Source organism: Solanum verrucosum, unplaced genomic scaffold (genome assembly GCF_900185275.1).
Source record: "Solanum verrucosum unplaced genomic scaffold, falcon-dt-bn FXZP01000003.1, whole genome shotgun sequence".
In the NCBI taxonomy this organism is placed as follows: domain Eukaryota; kingdom Viridiplantae; phylum Streptophyta; class Magnoliopsida; order Solanales; family Solanaceae; genus Solanum; species Solanum verrucosum.
The window spans coordinates 1,617,341-1,637,431 of record NW_026020120.1 but is presented as its reverse complement, the minus strand read 5'-3'; the positions used below and the strand labels follow the sequence as shown (position 1 = coordinate 1,637,431).

The window sequence follows — 20,091 nt, the reverse complement described above, 5'->3', positions numbered from 1 at the left end:
CCGACTCGAGACCCATCTCGCCAGTCCTGATCCCGTGTGGTGAACTGGGTTGGGGGGATAGGGGGATTAGGGGACTAGGGATAGGACAGTTCACAATTCTGTCACGGTCGATCAGACCCGATCTTGCCCGGTCATGTCCCGGCTGAATCGACCAGTCTCGTGGATAGTTTTTATTTATTTTTTAATTTTGAAAAATCTAGTCCTTGGGGACCGTTAGGGCAACGACTAGTGGTCCCCCAATGGCTATATCATATTTTTAAGTGTATTTTCACCATCCAAACACCCCCTATCATCCCCTACTCTTTAAACTATTATTTTAATCCTAAAGTTACATAACATATATTTTTGTCCACTTTTTATATTATAAATACCATTTTATCCTTCACTATTTCTCACAAATTATCTACTCTCTCATCTATATTCTATATTCTCTCATTCTTGAATATTGATTCCACTTAATTCTCAATTCTAAATTCTCAATCTATATCATAAGAATTATATTTCAATTAATATCATAATATTTATAATTTAATTTATTTATATTTTTATATTGTTGCCATCAAGTATTCAAGTTACAAGATACAAATTACAACTTACAACAATATTTTTGGAGCAAGCTTCAAGAATTGGTTATAACCGTCTGCTATTAACGATATTAGGCTATCTTTTGTATTGATCAAATGTTAGTTAGGTGTAGGAATGATAATAGGGTGAGTGAGCTTCTACGTAGGTGGGTTCTAACAAATATTTTAAAATCTTAATGTAGGGTTTTGGGTATTTCAGTTTTACTGAACAAATTTGAACTCTTTGGGAAGATCCAATTTTGATTCTGAAAATTTATAGACCCACATTACAGATATTTATGATTTATTACCTTATATTCTCCTATTCATAGAAATATGGTAATATACAATATGCCCTCCAGTATACTTATGGAACTCATTTGATATGAGTGAATTAAAAACAAGTAAGCAATTTTAATCAAAAAAATGAATTAATTAACAAATGGGATATGAGTTTTAAAAAATTTAATCAATACAATTAGACTCACTTTACAATTTTAATGTATAACATAAAAATGTTTCCTTTTCTAAATAAATACTTATGTGGGGCAGGACGAGTTGAATTTTTTACGGGTTAAGCCACACCCACTGCATTGTCATCCCTAGTTAGGTGCCTTATGCGAAGAGCTGTAAGATGGATAAAGGCCCAAGACATTTTAACTCTATATTTGAGAAGAATGTAACTATTTGAGTGCATTTGAAAATATGTATGAGTGTATAATTCTTTCTATTTGATATTCTATTTATGTTTTGAACTATATTTTCTAAGTGTAGAATTTTCTCTTGATTATGATCGCACACAAAAAATTGAGTTATAAATTTGATTTTGTATTTGAGAGGAATGAACAAAAGAAAGGTTGTTTTGTGATAACGAGGTAAATGCATTTTAGTGTGATGACTTGATTATTACTTTGATTAACTTGGTGTTTGAGCACTTGCAATGAAAGTTAAATTTTTGGCAATTGTTGGTGATTCATATGTTTTGGATTAATTGTTGGTACGAATTAAAGTCATATATTTATGCATAAAATGGACTTTTAGAATTGTGTCCCTTAATTATATTTTTGGATGTTTTGAATTATTCGAGGATAAACAATAGCTTATATTTGGAGGATTGATAAGTTGATATTAGTATTAAACTTTTTGCTTATTTGTTCTATAAAAGGCCATTTAATATAATTTACTTCTATTTTATAGGTTTATGTGATTTAGAAGTGATCGAAAAAGTAACCCAATGAAAACAAGTCAAAATAGAGCTCAAATGAATAGTTTAAGACCTAATTACCTTTTTCCTTCGGTTTTCATTATTACAAATCCTATCATAAATTGTACCTCGGATACATGTATTTGTTGCGGTCAGATACATGTATCTATGTATCTGAGATACATGTTAGGTAAATACATATCATTTAGTGAGTCTAATTAAGGGATATAACTGCAAGTCATTAATAAAGGAGAAAATCACTTGTAATAACTTCTGAGAATATAACATATCACATCTCCTAAAACAAATTAAAACAATCAAAATCCTTCCATTCCTTTTGGTGATTCAACAAAGTTTACATTTCTTTTCTCCTTGATTGTACGACCTCAGATACATATATCTGACGCGTTCAAATAAATGTATCTCAGATACATATTAGTCGAATACATATAATTAAATGTACTTAAATAATAAATGTAGTTGAAATAAATGATGTAAGGATGAAATCACACATATAACAATTTTAGAGATATCAGAGTATTACAACTCCTAAATTTTTTTCTAAATATTCGAAGTCCTTCCAATTTTTTAGACAATCAACAAACTTTACACTCCCCTGAAATTCTTCTTAAATATTTTTGAGCATTTTTGGTTCAACAATGGTGAATATCATTGTGTTGTTAAGATCATGTATATGCGATTTAATGGTGGATGCATATACATGTTCAAACACCCCATGATACAACTCAGATCTTAATTAAGATTGCTACTTATTGGATATACATGTTTCTGATAATGAATCTTCTATTTTTTTTTAAAAAAATTGATACAAGACTAAATTAACATTGCTACTTATTGGATACACATGTATCTAATAATAAATCATCTATCAAATAAAACTAGATACAAGAAATGTAAAATAACATTATCAAATACATATCATTATATCAGATATAAACAAAATTCAGAACATTTGAGGTTGACATACATAACATTAATTTTAGATACATATAGAAGAAACCATGTTTAATCCTTCTATCTCTGTCGCCGCCTATGATGAAAACGATTAGTTAATAGAAATACAACACATCACCATAAATTTATTAAAATTGACTTGAAAAATCCATAGAATCCATGGCTTCGATGATAAAGATTTGTGGAGTCTTCGATGATGAATATGAACTGTTTGGCCGATCCATCGATTAACTTGGAGAGCTTTGTTTGTAACAATTACTTTGATTTGGTCTCGTTAGGAAGGAACAATATAATATATATAATAAAGTTTGAGTTCAAGAGATTTTGTCGGCCATGGTGATCAGGGGTGGACCTAGGTGGACCCTTGGGGGTTCACCTGAACCCTCTCGTAAAAAAGTTACACTATATATATAGCGTCAAATTCTGATTTGATTTGTATATATATTAAAATGACCACTCGAAAATAAAGTACAGGCTTGACTCAGTGGATAAGATGTTCAAGAAATTCGCCTAGGTCATGGGCTTGAATCCCACGGGCAATATTTTTTTCCTCTTTTAATGCTTCGGAAAATGGAACTTTTGGGCTTCTTCTTTTTCATTATTTTTTTCCTTTTATTCCATTTCTTATTTTTAATTTGTTTTTGTTTAATTTTTTTTTGGGATTAAATTTGTGGAGCCTTTAGCTCCTTTATTAATTCAAAATCTGTAAAAAAAAAAAGGCCCTAAGAAAGAGTTGTTCAGATTAGTCCAAAATAAGACAAATCCATGTCTGTAAAAGCACCTAAAAACTATGGTTTCTTATTTGCAGCTCTTCCATTTCCTCCGCCTCTGTTTGATTTTGGGGCTGGTGAGCTCCCGTCTCGTTGTGTTGTGGACCATTTATGTTAACTTCTTTCATCTGTCTCCTATTCTCTATCAGCTCATTGAAGTAAGTATTTATTCTTCTTTGTTGATTTGTGTGTTCTTTCCTACTTTAATTTTGTCTTCCTTTGCAGAGGTCCAGTGGATGTTGTGGAATCCATGGTGGTTTCGACTAAAGATGTCAAGTCTTGATTGTTGTTGACCACGGTCTAAGTGAGTTGCCATCTTCTTCATGCTCCTTTTTCCTTCCCCTATCAATTTTAATCTCCTTAATTTCAGCGGAAGCAGAAAAGTAGATTCCAAGATGCTTGCATTCTTCGTCGGCCGTGATCTCTTCACAAACTTCAGATTCAAAATTCTCCATTTGACTTCGAAGCTATCGACTTTAGCTGTTGGAACTATTTGAAAGCTGACATAGCTAAATCTAGGTAGGTGGTTAGTCCTTTGCATTGTTATGTATGCCCTCTGTTGGCTAAACTGACTATATATATCATATTTGTTCTCTGTTTTGTTAATCTTCTTGTCTCTACTCATGTTGTTGCACATGTATTGAAATCTTCCTTGTTCTAATTCTCAATGATGATATTTGTGCTTTATCTGTATTCAATATTCCCTTACATGCCCCTGATAGCTGTTGATATGCTTGAGCCTGAATCTTTCCATTTCGATCACATTCCTCATTTGTTAGTCTATCTGTTAGTTGATTTGCCTCCCTGAAAACATGTTGTATGTTTGCCTGAACATATGATAGCAACTCTTGTATTTCTTGTATTTCTTGTATCTGACTCCGTGGGATTCTCCATTCCTGTCGAATCATCTTTGTTATGCCTAACGAATCTGTTTCTACAATGATATTATGAAGATCATTTCTCTTGCAATATCTAAGTGTATGTAGAATCGAAATTGTCTCCGCCTCCATGTTTGTTCTATGCCCTATAGCATCTGCCTCAGCGCAAATCAAGTTTCCCTTGTAGTCTCGACTACAGAAACTGTAAGCACTTACACTAGGGTTACCTCTGCTAGCTCCATCCGTATTGCACTTTAATTTATCTTGTTGTGGCTTTATCCACCTCACAGCCTGATAGTGTAATCTTGGTCTGTATCTCCTTTGTACCTCCATGATTGCCTCCCACTCTTTAGGTACTGTTATCCAGGGGTATTTAATTCTTCTAAGTTGTATTATCGTGTTTAGACATTGTTGCTCCAGCTTACAAAAAGTAATCTTTCTTCCATGCCTCCTTGCGTTTCTCCTTTTCCATAGTTCTCACATTAGGATTGCTGGTATTGCTTTACATATGAACCTCAATTTAGTAGGGGCAGTGACACCCCACCAAGTTTGGATCATTTGCTTCAGTCCTCCCTGCGTCTGGACACCTGCACATGTAGCAAACTTCCTCCATAGCTTTTGGGCTATGGGGATGTTAGAAAAAGGTGTGATATTGTTTCTTCTTCGAAAGTTTCACAACAGTAACATCTAGAGGCAATATTCACTTTCATTCTTTTAAGGTTATCTTCTGTGGCAATTTTGCCCTTCCATATTCTCCACACCAGAAAATTAATCTTAAAAGGAATATCTTTCCTACACATATTCATTCTCCATTCTTCCTTTACCTTCTTCCGCCTCATTATCTCAAAAGCTGACTGTACTGTAAAATTTCCACTTGTACTTCCCATTTTATTTTTTATTCTTTTATATCTATTATTCATTTTGTTTCAACGTAACTCTTTTTTCATATACTGACTTGAATAACTCTTTTAAAAAATGATGAATTATATTTAACTTGAAATTGAGATAGAAATATAATTTATTTATTTTTAAAGAGATAAATTAGATGTAATTGAGTGAAGAAACTTAAATATCGTTAACATCCTTTCAAAAATATTAATTTATAGAATTCATGAAATTTCTTTTATATTTTTAATTCTATTTTAGAGAGATGGAAACTAAACTTATTTGATTTTTTCGTTATTTGTCTTTTTTACAAATTATAACTAACGTAGTAAATTGAACTATATGAACTAAAAAAATTGACGATGCTATTTATTATCTTCTGAATATGCATTATAATATTAGTTACTCTATTCTACACACTTCTAGAGAATCTTGACGATTTTCATAATAATATGTGATTGAATGGAAACTAAGTTAAAAATTTTAAAAAGTGAAAAATAAAGTAAAACATTACAAAATAAAAGTATAAAATGCACAAGAAATTTTAAGAATGCTCGATGGAGCATGATAAAAGTAAAAATAAATGCTTAATACGGTATGATAAAGTAAGTTAAATTTAGCATGATAAGGTAAATATCTTTCTTCCCCGTCTCGCTCCCTTTTTCATCATTTAATTTTCACGTGTTTTGGAAATTAACTCATGTAATACAATCAATCTACTAAAATTCTCATCAATGTATCTTTGTCCTCGATATTTTTGATTAGTTTAGTCTTTACTTTTATGAACCAATGAATTATCTATGGTTCTTGTACAAAGAGCATCCCGAGAGGCTACTACGCTCACTGTGCACTTGCATTACCACATGAACTTTTTATTTATACTTTGAACCCACTTAGCAAAAATCTTGGGTCCGCCACTGATGGTTATGATATCTTGAGAAGAAGAGAATAGATTAGTCATTGTTGGAATGAAATTGTATGGTGAAATTCTTGAATAAAAAAGGAGGAGATATAATTGAGTAATAAATATGGGAGGTGAGAATTAAGAGTGAGTGGTTGACTCGGAGTGAAAGAGTAAATTAAGGAGATAGTTAATCAACCCTAGTTTTAAGGATATGGATATCTAATCGTATCTTCAATAATATATGAAATAAAATATTAAAAATGCTAATATATAACTGATTGAAAGTAAAGATAGTGTTAGTACATATAGTAGTGATGTATGTCTAATAATGTAGTTTATCCAAGAGAAAAGACCAGCAAAATACTCTTTGCAAAAACGCGAAGGTCAACCAGTCAATGACTCATTGCAAATGCAAAAGACCAGTCGCGAATAGTAGGAAGGTTTTGGGCAGTTCCAAAATTTCGCAAATACATTAGGAAAAATCACCCCACATATATATTTAAGAGACAATATTACGGGTTTTAAAGCTACTTTTAAAATATTCTTGCTTATAACAGTTTAATTACGAGTTTTAACAAATCACATTTTATTTAAAAATCAATTAAATTTTTACTTTATTAAATAAATAGTATTTTATTATTTTATATTTATTATTAAATGATATAAATAAATAATCTACCATAATTATCTCTTATACATTTATAGAAAATTTACCTTGATTCTTGTTCCTTTTTTATTGTTACACGTCAAACCCACACCCCTAATGTCACCACACCTCTTCTAGTCAATAACCCACCACCCCCACGTTCAAAAAGTAAAATTTTCCGTTGTAACAATTCCCATTCCTCTTTCACCTCATCAATCATCTTCCATTCAAACCGTTTCTACATCTCAATATCACCTCTTAAATCAGAAAATATTCAGTCAACAATCAGAAAGAAATGGCGATTTCACAATACTAAAAATCAAGTTTTCATGATTTTCATTAAAACATGTCGAAGAAACCAGAGCATACTTCTAGAAAGAGTCCCAGATTAGTAGAAGCGAGTTATACGGTTGGAATAAAGCCTTCGACGTTTAACATATTGACTCAAACGCCACCGCATAACAAGAATGCAACTCCAGCGAAAAAGGTTGGTACTTCTCAAAATAAGAAGCAGATTACAGGGAAGAAGAAGAAAACTCAGTTTATTTATGAAAGAGGCTTCGAAAATCCCAATATCAAAAAGGGCAAAAAAGTGGTTAGGATAAATATTTTATTTTATTTATTTTCCAATTAGTAGAATTTTTGTTATAACAATTTATTTATGCATATTATTTGTGGCATTAATTTTGTTTAATGTTTGACATGAAATTGTTGTGACATAAGCATACATATGTATAGTTATTATTATGGAATTGATATTAATTTGGTTATTATTTTTATCAAAAAAGGTATGAAGCATGTTTAAGATTGGTATGAATCTGACTTAATATTTGGTTTATTAATGTGGTATGCAGTATGTTTAACATTTGCATGAAATTTATTTAATTTTGGTATGAACTTGGTATACCTTTTAGAAGGAAAGTTATCATTCAAAATCTCTCATTATGTCTATGAATATGGAATGAAACATAAATAATATTGGTATGAAAATGTCTTAATATTGGTTTAGGAATGTGATGCAGTATGTTTTAACATTGGTATGAAACTGATTTAATTTTGGTATGAAGTTGATACACCTTTTAGCAGGGAAGTTATTATTCAAAATCTCTCATATTTGTATATGCTTGTGGTATGAAACATGAATAATATTGGTATGAAACTGTCTTAATATTTGTATGAAGTTTGTCATCTAACTAATATCTGTTTATGAATGTAGTATGAAACAGTAATAATATTGGTATGAAACTGTCTTAATACTTGAAGTCATGCATCTGACAAATGTGTCTCAACAAGAATCAAGTTCAAAGTATGTATTTCTATCTTTAGTGATTTCATCATAAAAATTAATTCACTTTACTTCTTAAAATTATTTTTCTTTTATTTTTGTTTCAGTGATTATGATATGTACACATGTTTATTTGCTGAATACATCAGTAATGGAGTTTTTAATATGGGTTTCATCGATATCGATGCAAAATATCATCGTCAAAGGTACGCCACAATCATATGGCAGTACGGAAAAATAAAGAACGATGATGGTGCGATTAGTGAGAGTGAAGTAACTGGAACTGTTGCTAGCAAAACTGGTGGACCCCGCATAGCAAAAGAACATGCCCCGAATACCAGCAATTATCCTACACCAAGACCACAAAAATCTAATTTGAGATAGTTTAATTGGAGCTTAGACTCTTAAGTATTAGAAGTTTTAAGTTTTGGATGATATATATTTGTTTTTTCCTACTGTTTTAAGTTTTGGATGATCTATAATATTAACTGTTTTCTTCCAACTATATATAATATGCATTGTTTTCTCAAGTTGGATACTAACAGTACACAATTTGGATATCAACATTTTTATTGGACTTTAGTTTGAAAAATACCTCATAAACATAGTACCAAATAATTCATATTCATTGTTCAACTCAACATATGAATTACAGATTGTCAACATTAAATAGTTTTAGTTTTGGATATTAATTGGAAACCAAATGAACAACAATTTAGATTATATGAAATACGAGTGCCATAGAATTGGTTATTCAATTTGTATAAAATTGGTATTCAATTCATATATGATTATTTTTTTTACTTCATAATCAAAGACAAAAACTAAAAAAATAAAAAATGTATGAAGTTGGTATCCAACCTGTATAAATATTTGAAGAAACGAATCTGACAATGTAAAACAAAAGAAGAAAATCTGGTTTTTGAAATACAAAAATAAAAATAAAAATTGAGGAGAGAGAAAAATTTGAACAAAAAAAAGAAATCTGATTTTTGAAATACTTTTAACTGATTAGAGTAAAGAAAGGAAAACAAATATTCCTTTTTGTTTTGAATCTCCTAAATTTATGGCAATTATGAAATATCATTAATGTATTCAAATTAATTACTACAACTAATTCCATTTTTTACTTTTTATTATTTTTTAAAATTTATTTTAAAACTTTTTTTTTTAATAAACTGTTATAACTTGAAATTTTTTATTGTTACAACTTGAAAGTTTTATTATACTGTCATAACTTGAAATTATTAGTCTTATATATGTCATTTATAAAATTTTCGCAAGAAAAACAGCTACTTGGGGTATCTAGAATCTCGATATGAATGGCACTCAGATGACGCAAAGTGCTTAGTCCACTTCTTCCATCTTGCTTTCCTCACCAACATCCTCTAGAGGAGGCATATCATCAACATCCTCACCAGCTTCCTCTTCTTCGTCAATGCTCAAACACAACTTCAGCATTCTGTGAATTCTTGCAGCAAAAGTATTCGGGTCATCAAGACTAAAACCAGATGTCAGCAGAGCTGTCTCAAACAGCAGCAACACAAGATCTTTCACTGACTTGTCATTCTTGTCAACTTCAGCTCTCTTCCTCAACTCCTCCATAATGCCATTATCAAGGTTGATTTCCATTGTCTTCTTGCTAGACATGTAAGAGCTCATACTGTTGTCCTTCAAAGCTTGAGCTTTCATGATTCTTTCCATGTTTGCTGTCCAACCATACTCACCTGTCACTAAGCAACATGGAGAATCAACAATCCTATCAGAGACTATAACCTTCTCAACTCTGTCTCCAAGGATGACCTTGCAAAGGCTCTCAAAGGACTGTTTTCTCTTCCTTTTTCTTCTTCACTCTCGTCATCAGGTTTTAGGCCCTCCTTTGTAACAGAAACTAGTTTCTTACCATCATATTGATTCAGTTGCCCAATTGCATATTCATCAATGGCATCAACCATGAAGAGTACTTCATATCCTTTCTTCTTTAGGCGTTCCAAGAATGGTGAGTTTTCGACTGCCTTTTTGCTCTCTCCAGTGATGTAGTAGATGTCTTTCTGACCCTCCTTCATCCTGGTTACATAATCTTTCAAACTTGTCAGCTCATCACCACTCTTGGTTGACTGGTATCGAAGAAGGTCAGCCAACTTAGCTCTGTTCTGGCAATCTTCATGAATGCCCAACTTCAAGTTCTTTGAGAAAGCCTCGGAGAATTTGTTGTAGTCCCTCCTTGTTCTCTGCAATCTCATTGAACATCACAATGCATTTCTTCACGAGGTTCTTCCTAATGACCTTGAGAATCTTGTTCCGCTGCAGCATCTCACGGGAGATATTGAGGGGCAAATCATCAGAGTCAACAACACCCTTCATGAATCCAAGGTACTCCGGGATAAGTTCCTCACAGTTGTCCATGATGAACACCCTCCCGACATAAAGTTTGATGTTGTTCATCTTCTTGCGGGTGCCAAATAGATCAAATGGAGCCCTCTTAGGTACGAAGAGGATCACCTTGAATTCAAGTTGCCCCTCAACAGAGAAGTGTTTGACTGCAAGGTGTTCATCCCAATCATTGGTCAGGCTCTTGTAGAAAGCGGCATATTCCTCCTTTGTGATTTCTTCTGGTTTGCGCAACCAGATAGGTTTCTGCTTGTTAATGAGCTGCCACTCATGAGAAACGTCCTTGATTTTCTTCTTCTTACCTTTCTCCTTCTCTTTATCCTCATCCACTTCCTCAATATCACCCTCTTGTTCTTTCTTGGATTCATCATCGCTGATTTCCTTCTCAGTTGTCTTCTCAGTCCAGAGGTAAATTGGGTTGCTAATGAATTCAGAATGCTTCTTCACAAGGGCTTTGATTCTCCTTTCCTCCAAGTACTCCAACTGGTCCTCCTTGAGGAAGAGAGTGATTTTGGTTCCTCTGCCCAATTGCTCCTCATCAACATCCCTTGTAACAGTGAATGAACCACCAGCCTGTGATTCCCAGATATGCTGCTCATCATCGTTGTGCTTGGTGGTTACAATAACCTTCTCTGCTACGAGATACGCAGATCAGAAACCCACACCAAATTGGCCAATCATGCTCACATCAGCCCCAGCCTGTAGAGCTTCCATAAACTCCTTTGTGCCGGACATCGCAATTTATTGTACCCAGATTGTTAACCAGATCTGCTTTAGTCATGCCGACACCACTATCAATGATGGAGAGAGTTTTATTCACCTTGCCAGGAACAAGGCGAATGAAGAGTTCAGGCTGAGCATTGACTTTACTCTTGTCCGTCAAGCTCTCAAACCAGATCTTATCTAATGCATCAGAAGAATTTCTAAATGAGTTCACGAAGGAAAGTCTCCTTGTTACTGTAGAATGTATTGATGATCAAACTCAACAACTGGTTAATCTCAGCCTGGAAAGCAAATGTCTCTGCCTCAGCCATCTGCACATCCGCCATTGATGCTCAAAGCTCAACAAAACCAAAAAAAGGCAGATCGAGTGAAAATGAATAAGATATTGATCGTAAATTCAGAAAGAAGACTTGTGAGTTGCGATTTTTGATGTAAGACTTGACATCCTATACAGAACACAAGACACGACCCCGACCCTGACTCGGGATTTGAGGCCCGACCTCTAGCCTGACCCTAGACCTCGATTTAGGAGCTTGTGAAGCTGTGGCAATACAACCCTAGCCAAGCTCTCCTATCCACTTGTTTTTCTCAATCACCATCTCTCCCTCTCTCATTCTCAAATATAGACTTAGGCCTTGAGGAACTAGAGAGAAAATGTGTTAAAAGAAAATCATTCATATAATGAAATAAGACCACTCTTCTTACACCCAAATGTGCAAATTAAGCCAGATATACAACAAATTAGTACACAAAAATTATGCCCAACTTTTATCTTTCAACGTCGAGATGTAGCACAAGCATATGCAGATGAAGATTGACTGAGAACAAAACCGGTCAGGATTTGTGAACATAACCTATACTTCAACACACTAAAATCAAACTATCCACATAGATGGGGAAAATAAAGGATTCCAAGTGCAAAGTTTCTCAAATTCTTGAAGAGAAATATCTAATGTACATCCATAACCAAGTGAATAAAACAACAGTTGTAGTCTCCTAGTGATACACTATCACTTGACATAGAGTAGCATATGTTTTAAATAATAACGAAGGAACCAAGAACTATTCAAATTGAGATAACGTGTGCAGAGATGCAACTTCACTAGAATTCAATAGTTTATTCTCTTCTTCTCTTGGAGCTTTGAGACATTTGTCCTCATTCTAAAGGCATGAACTGCTACTGATGTCAAATCCTCTTTTTAAGAATGAAAAAGATTTAACTAGTAAAGCTGTTCTTTTAACCAGAAATTAGACAGGCAAGGAATATGAGAATGCACATTGCAATTTGTTGAACTGATACAATAAAAATGTTAGTTATTTATAGCACAAACAAGAGTTTGGTTTGAATTGTGACAACAACACTACTTTTTTCTTTTGGATTTAATTGAAGGCAAGTACTCATCTTCTTCTTCATCCTCCTTTGAAAGTTGTTAAGAGACATACACAAAAAGCTCAGGTGATGTTCCAAACTGCCTAAACTAGCTATAATAGAGTAGTTTGACATCATGAAACATAAATGTAGTGTACCATTATACCAAGTTCTTCCCATTGCCTACTATGATGAATCCTTAAGAAGCAGAATTGCTACTATACATCATAATTTGGATAAATAAAGCTCCTGGCAGCTAGGATATATCCACATGATAGGCATCTCAAGAAAAGGTAAAGTTTGCACACCAGGTGGAGCTAAATGTGTAAAAACAATGGGAGATAACATGAATCACCTGTTGATCCATCATCAAGTCAGGGACAGTAAAGGATGTCCTAACCAGCAAGGTCATCAACTGGAGAAGCAGAAGCATGGGAGAACGTTCCTTTGGCATGTATTTGGATCCTTTTGGATGAGAGTGACAAGAGATCTCTTGAGGAGGTTAAAAATATACTTGTACATGTTAGGTCATATCAATGAAATTATTTCTTCAAAAAATAAAGAATAAAGTAAAGCCTATAAACAAGATTCCATCAAAATTTTGTGTTACATACAAATGGAGAAGGCCCACACTTACAGAATCCAGCTTTTCATAACATTCAAACCTACAGCAAGATAGTATGTTCCCGACGAAAATGTAATGTAATTCATGGATACCACCAAATACTAAACTTTATGTTGGTTTCCTGATCATTAATGTGTAAGACAGATAGCTCACTCGCATAATGAAGTCAAACTAGCCATACAAAATGGTACAGAGACGACAAGCTGGTAGGATATTTTACTATTTAACAGAGCAATTGTAAACTAACCAGTCATGCTGTCAAGCTAGGCGTGCTATCAACAAGAAAACTAACCACTTCATTACTAAGCTTAGCAATTCTAGTTCATTAATTCTCATACCATACAAAAAGTTTTTTAGAGGGCCAACACTGATCAGGATATCCCTTACTGCAAATGAGTAAGTCTTCTGCAACCATGGAAAATCATGAAAAATGATGAGTAGTAGCAGATGATGATATTAATGATAAATCCATTCTGCAGTCGTAACTCCTGACAAATAGCAAAAGTTTCAAGAAAAGAGTCAGAAAGTTCCATAGACAACTTTTTTCTTATGACTGAGAAATCCATCTCGGGACAAGCATTGGGACCAACCGCAGTTTTCTAAACTCAGTGATAATGGGCCTGCTCCTCTACTCCTCTCCACTTAAATACCAGATTGTTACCGACAACTTACTATTCTCCCATATTTGGACGCATTTCTTCAAGAATCCGGTGAGTATACTAGGGTGTCATGGTTTCTTTTAGTAAGTACTAAGGTGTCATATGATTAATAGACATGATGGTACAGGAAAATGAAGAAAATAGAGACACATTAAGCAAATCTCCAATGCGAGGAACATGGAAAAAAACAAGTTATGCACAAACCTCTTAAAGCTGAAAATATCCCCCTTAACAGAAATACAAATATAACAATAAAATGAAACATTACAAAGTTCCATCAACCCATACCATGCTTCAGGACACGTCTTCCTTTCCTTTTTCCTTTTAACTTATCCTTACCATAACATAAAATGATGCCACACGGGTGCAAAAGTGTATTTGATGCAAAAAAAATGTGTTCTTGTCATTTTACTAATTATTCTCAACTAAAATCCGACATCATCACAGAATAGTCTTCACAATACATTTTCACTAATTAAAGTGAACAAAGACCGACACATATCCTTCATTATAGGGGATACAGTCCCAGGCACGTTTGACACATGATCACAGGGGAAAAAGAAGAATGAAAAAGTCAGGAATAATCCGTTGATACACATGTGCGCATGGATGAGTAAACTATGACAAAATGAATGCTAAAACTGGAACTGGAAATATTTTTAAGAATAGAGTGAAGCTGCAGCAAATAGAAAGGAGAGGGCACAGATACTGATAACTCATGCTAGCACTAAGTAGGCAAGATTGTTCAACGCCAACAAACAAGAGGATGACTGCAGAAAAGGCAGATCAAAGTGAGCTCATGAAAACATTGTTGGAAAAAAAGTGTAAGAATATCATGAAGGAATAAGCAGAGTGTAAATCTCATGATGATGATAGACCTGACTATGATAATGGATAGTGATACACCCAACAAGAAATTTATATGGCTCATGAGGAAATATATAATTAAATGGAGTAAGGTTCAAGCAAACTTTGACAGTGCATAATATCCAAAATAAGCATGTCAAAGTACTGAAATGTCTGGTCAGAACGAATGTCCGTCTTAGTGACACAGTTCAGCAGTTGTTGAAGAGGCAAGAAGACCATAAGAGAGGAGAAACTTAAGGAAAATGAAAAACAATAAGAGTTAATACGACCTTTAATCTCTCAGGCAAAGATGTTACGAAAACCATAATTCTGCCTACATTGCACTAGTTGTTGGATAAATGAAAACCACTTAATAACAGTATCCTAGAATTTACTCAATAAAGTTGTTCCGCGTCTGGCAGGTAGGCATGACAAGCAGTATCTGCAACATGGTTACATTTTCACTAATTAAAGTACAAACAGATAGAGTCCCAGATCATAGGGGAAACAAAGTGCGAAAAAAAATTCAGGAACGAACAATCAGTAGGTACACATGTGAGAAAATGAATTCTACTAGTCTTTCATTCATTATAAACAAACAGAGAGCTACAAAAAGGAGTAAATCAAATGAATTCTACTAGTCTTTCATTCATTATAAACAAACAGAGAGCTAACAAAAATGACTAAATCAAATGAATTCTACTAGTCGAGACCTAAAAAATGACTAAATCTCACTAAACATCATATATGTTTCAGATGATGCTCTTGAGTATAGGAGGTTTATTGATCGTGTATTGCAATCAGAGATACAAGAACCCAAAGGGAAAAAAGTCAAGAACCTGAAGGGAAAACAATGAAGAAGGTAAAATCAACCCTAGCCAAGCTCTCCTATCCACTTGTATTTTCTCAATCACCATCTCTCTCTCATTCTCGTATATCTCTAGTCTAAAACGTAGATTTTGTAGTTCAGGTTAATTAGGCCTTGAGGAACTAGAGAGAAAATGTGTTAAAAGAAAATCATTCATTTAATGAAATAAGACAACTCTTCTTACATCCAAATGTGCAAATTAAGCGAGATATACAACAAATTAGTACACAAAAATTACGCCCAACTTTTGTCTTTCAACATCGAGATGTAGAAGAAGCATATGCAGATGAAGACTGACTGAGAACAAAACCAGTCAAGATTTGTGAACATAACTTATACTTCAATACACTAAAATCAAACTATCCACATAGATGGGGGAAAATAAAGGATACCAAGTGCAAAGTTTCTCAAATTCTTGAAGAGAAATATCTAATGTACATCCATAACCAAGTGAATAAAACAACAGTTGAAGTCTCCTAGTGACACACTATCACTTGACATAGAGTAGAGTTCAAGAAAGTCCTTGAATTAAATTGTGAATCCTTCGAGATCAACTATCGATTTGAGTAAAGTTTGAGAAAGTCCCTTTGAATATTTTTGAGGAGTCTTCTACAATAACTTTTAAATTGTTTTAAGACTCGAGTAAGTGAGTATGAGAAGGAGGAGAATGTATTCATGAGTCTACATTATCATTGAGATCCTTGAGTCAAGTCCTTCATGCCCATAATTCCGCGTGAACTCCATAACTTGATTTTCTTTAAGAGGAGTAGTATCTTCAAGTTCTAAGTCTTGAGTATTGAGTTCCTAATCATTTTGGGATTATATTCCTTATCATGGGACTACTACATGTTACCCATGAAGGTCCTTGAGTTGAGTAGTTCATGCCCATAATTCTGCATGAACCCTATGAGTCGAACAATCTTGAGATGAGAAGTATCATTGAGTCCTTGAGTTGAATAATTCATGCCCATAATTCCGTATGAACCCTCCGAGTCTAGCATTCTTGAGATGGTAGTATCATTGACTCCTTGAGTTCGGGAGTTGTTGATTTCCAAGTATTGAGTTCTATGCATGGTTATTGAAAACCTTGAATTGAGTCATTCACTTCCATAATTCGGCATGAACCCTATCTTAAGAAGTCTTTTTACAAATCGTTTTAAAACTTGTTTTAAAGACTTGAGCACTTGAGTTTGAGAAAGAGTAGAGTTGAGTTTATTTTTTTCAAAATGAATATATGGAAACTAAGTATTCCCAAGATAAATGTTTTCACATTTAAAAGAGGAGGAAACTAAGATTTCCAAAAGAGTTTTGAGCAGTTTGAGTACCATCTCTTTTAAGAGAAAGTTTTTGAGTAATAATATCAAAATACATAAAGAGTTATGTTTTTAAACATATGAGCTAGTTATAGTTTGGGAGTAGTATTGAGCATCGATATGGGGGAGAGTTCAGACAACTCAGATCCCCCATAAACCATGTGGCCAACTGATATGTCCAAACTCACACCTCAATTAAGAGGTGTAAACGGTCGATGTCAATTTACAAAACTCAACTTGAGTTGAGGTCGATCCCACAAAGAATTTCTTTACAGAAAAGATTTCACTGTCGCATTTATTCGAATGTCGTTATTATCTCTTAAGCAAGCAATGACGGAAAGTAAATTGGGTTTCCTCCCACTTCTCTATAAAATTCTCTCTCTAGACTCAAGAAGAAGAAGAAGACATTGGAGCTAGGGTTTCAAGGTTCTTCCCCAAATTTCTTGGAGTTTCATAGTTGAGGTATGGTTGCTTTTCATCCTTGGGTAGCTATCACCCAAGGAGCCCCTTCAAAATGTTTTCAAGATATCAAATTTCCCCCAATTTCTAGGGTTTTCATTCTATAACATGGGTCTTCTTTCCAAAACGTTTTCATTGCTTAATTATGATTGTTTATGGTTGTTTATGACGAATTATGAATATATATTGATGGAGAATTGATGTTTATAATGAGAATTCCCCATAGACCCATGTGTTCCCCATGTTGATAGATCTTGAATTGATATTGTGGGTTGGATGATATTGTGAATATGTCAATTGAATATGTTTATGTTGATTAAGCTATTGAATCATAAATTGCTTCTATATTAGGTAGTAATTGTATATAGTTGGGTTGATTGTGATTCAAGGCCCTTGAAGGGCAAAGGTATGAATGTTATGTCTCTTTATGGGAATTGTGTATGAGAACTCGAATTACTTAGATAGTAATGATTCTATATCTATTGTGTTGTTGTGGTGTTGATGACAAGATCCTCTTACCCTATACCCTATACACTTGATCATGTATGTATGTATGTATGTATGATTATGGTAAGCTTATTGTGTGATTGAAAGGACATCCTCATGATCACAATACGATGATAATGTGAAAGGTTTACTCACATGCTAGTGTTTCTAAAGTGAAAGGAGCATTCTCACTTAAGGAACATATGAGCTATTATGATGTTATGTTGGCATGAGTGCCTAATGAATGTTGTTATGAACTTAAGTAAAGGCTAATTATGACTCTAAAAGGGAATAATGCAAAGCACTGAGAGGACATAGAAGTGAGATAGGGGCTTATACGTTTAGCAAGTCTGGGTTTCTAGTAGCAATCTTCTTGTCCCATAACTATATGCCCACATAGGTCTTAGCTAGTGGATCCACTTAGAAGCTATTATGTTAGTCCTACCTTAGGCAAGTAGAACACCTCTTTTCGATGTGGGGGTAGAACACCGAATTCCATGTAGCTCACATGGTCTATGTCGATTATTACAAGTCTTCCCTAAATAATATGAATATGAACTATGGTAAGAACATGGACTCTAACTAGGACTTCTTAAGGGGTACTACTTAGTGTGAGTGGGGGTATGAGACTTCACTTATACATTGCACAAGTAGACTCTAAGAGGGGCTGTGGTTAGGTTCTCTTATGGTATGATGTTATGATGAGTTATGAACTATGTATGAGAAGGGTATATATGAATGTTATGGAATATGAATGTCTTCACTCTTATGTATGTTGACTATGACTATGGTAAGATATGTATGTTGTTGGTGACCTAAATGTGATACTTAGCATTTGGTAGGGTTATGGGACTTTACCTTTGCATTGCACAAGTGTGGCTTTGGGTTGCTTATGTGTTGGTTTGGGTTATGTTTCTTCATAAATGTGCATAATGGTTTCTAAACTTGATAAAGGCATGTTTTCGACTAAATGTCCCTTTTATGCATGTTTTAAGGATTTTGTGCATGGCATCCATACTTAGTACAATTAATTGTGCTAACCCATATTTTCTACTTTACTATGAATGTAGTTTCTGGTCGTTGATACTTAATACTTCCTTAAAGGTGAAGCTTGGGTCGACTATTCCTTAGGCTTGGTGAGTCCTCAAGTTCGAGGACAAGTTGCTATTGATTCTAGTCACTAGTTTACTTCCTATGTTCTAGAGTATGTTGTATTTCCTATTTTTGGAGACTTATTGATGTAAAGGGATTGACCCTATTTGTACTCTTATAACTAGATGGTGATTGAGACAAGTCTAGTTCCTATTATATTATATGAAAGAAATTGACTTTTATTGTAAAAGTTTTTAATTTTTTTGTATTTTTCTATGTCTTTATGCGATGATGAAAGCTAAGGGCTTGTATACGAACCCTTCGGGGTCAAGTACGCCGTGTTATGACTAGGGGGTTATCTCGGGTCGTGACAAACTTGGTATCAAAGCTTAAGGTTTAGAAAGATTCTAGGATGATGTCTCATGAACCACATCTAGTAGAGTCTTGTTCATAAGTGTGAAGCGCGCCACACTTATGAATGAGATGCTATAAGATGCTTAGGAACTTTTCACTTCTTTGATTATTCATTAGTCGTGCTTAAGAGTTTTTACTCTATGAAGTCCTTTTTCCTGACCTTTTTCTTGTGCATATAGGAATATGAATACAAGAAGAACGGCCGCAAGAAGAATGGAAGAGGAGATTGCTAATGATGAGGGAGTTCCTCCCCAAGGTCCTCAAGGGCGTCAAAATCCTCAAGCTCCTATTGGTGAGGGGGCCATGACTAATGTGGAGATAAGAACGACTCTCCAAACCTTAACTCATGCTCTAACGGCTCAAGTCACTAGAGATGCTAGGGTCCAAGTGAACCCCAATGCAAGTACTACCGCTTCAAGGATTAGGGATTTCACAAGAATGAATCCCCCTACCTTCTATGGCTCCAAAGTGGATGAAGACCCACAAGGGTTCATTGAGGAGGTGTTTAAGGAGCTTGAAGCAATAGGAGTGTCTCCAAGAGAGAAGGCGGAACTAGCCTCCTACCAACTCAAGGACGTGGCTCAAGTGTGGCATGGGCAATGGAAGGAAGAGAGGTCCATTAGAGCGGGTCTAATTGATTGGGGATTGTTCAAGGCGGCCTTCCTTGATAGGTTTTCCCCCTAGAGCTAAGGGAGAGGAAGATGCAAGAATTCATCAACCTCCGCCAAGGAGGTAT

The 20,091-nt window shown here is 34.4% G+C and overlaps 1 protein-coding gene and 1 pseudogene across 8 annotated transcripts in view; both read right to left on the bottom strand.

The window, feature by feature from the left end:
* LOC125825752 (elongation factor 1-gamma 2-like) overlaps window positions 1-20,091 on the bottom strand; it is a 1,064,241-nt gene that overhangs the window by 24,589 nt on the left and 1,019,561 nt on the right. The gene's annotated exons all lie outside the window — the stretch shown is intronic.
* LOC125825749 (heat shock protein 83-like) lies at window positions 9,453-11,581 on the bottom strand (annotated as a pseudogene).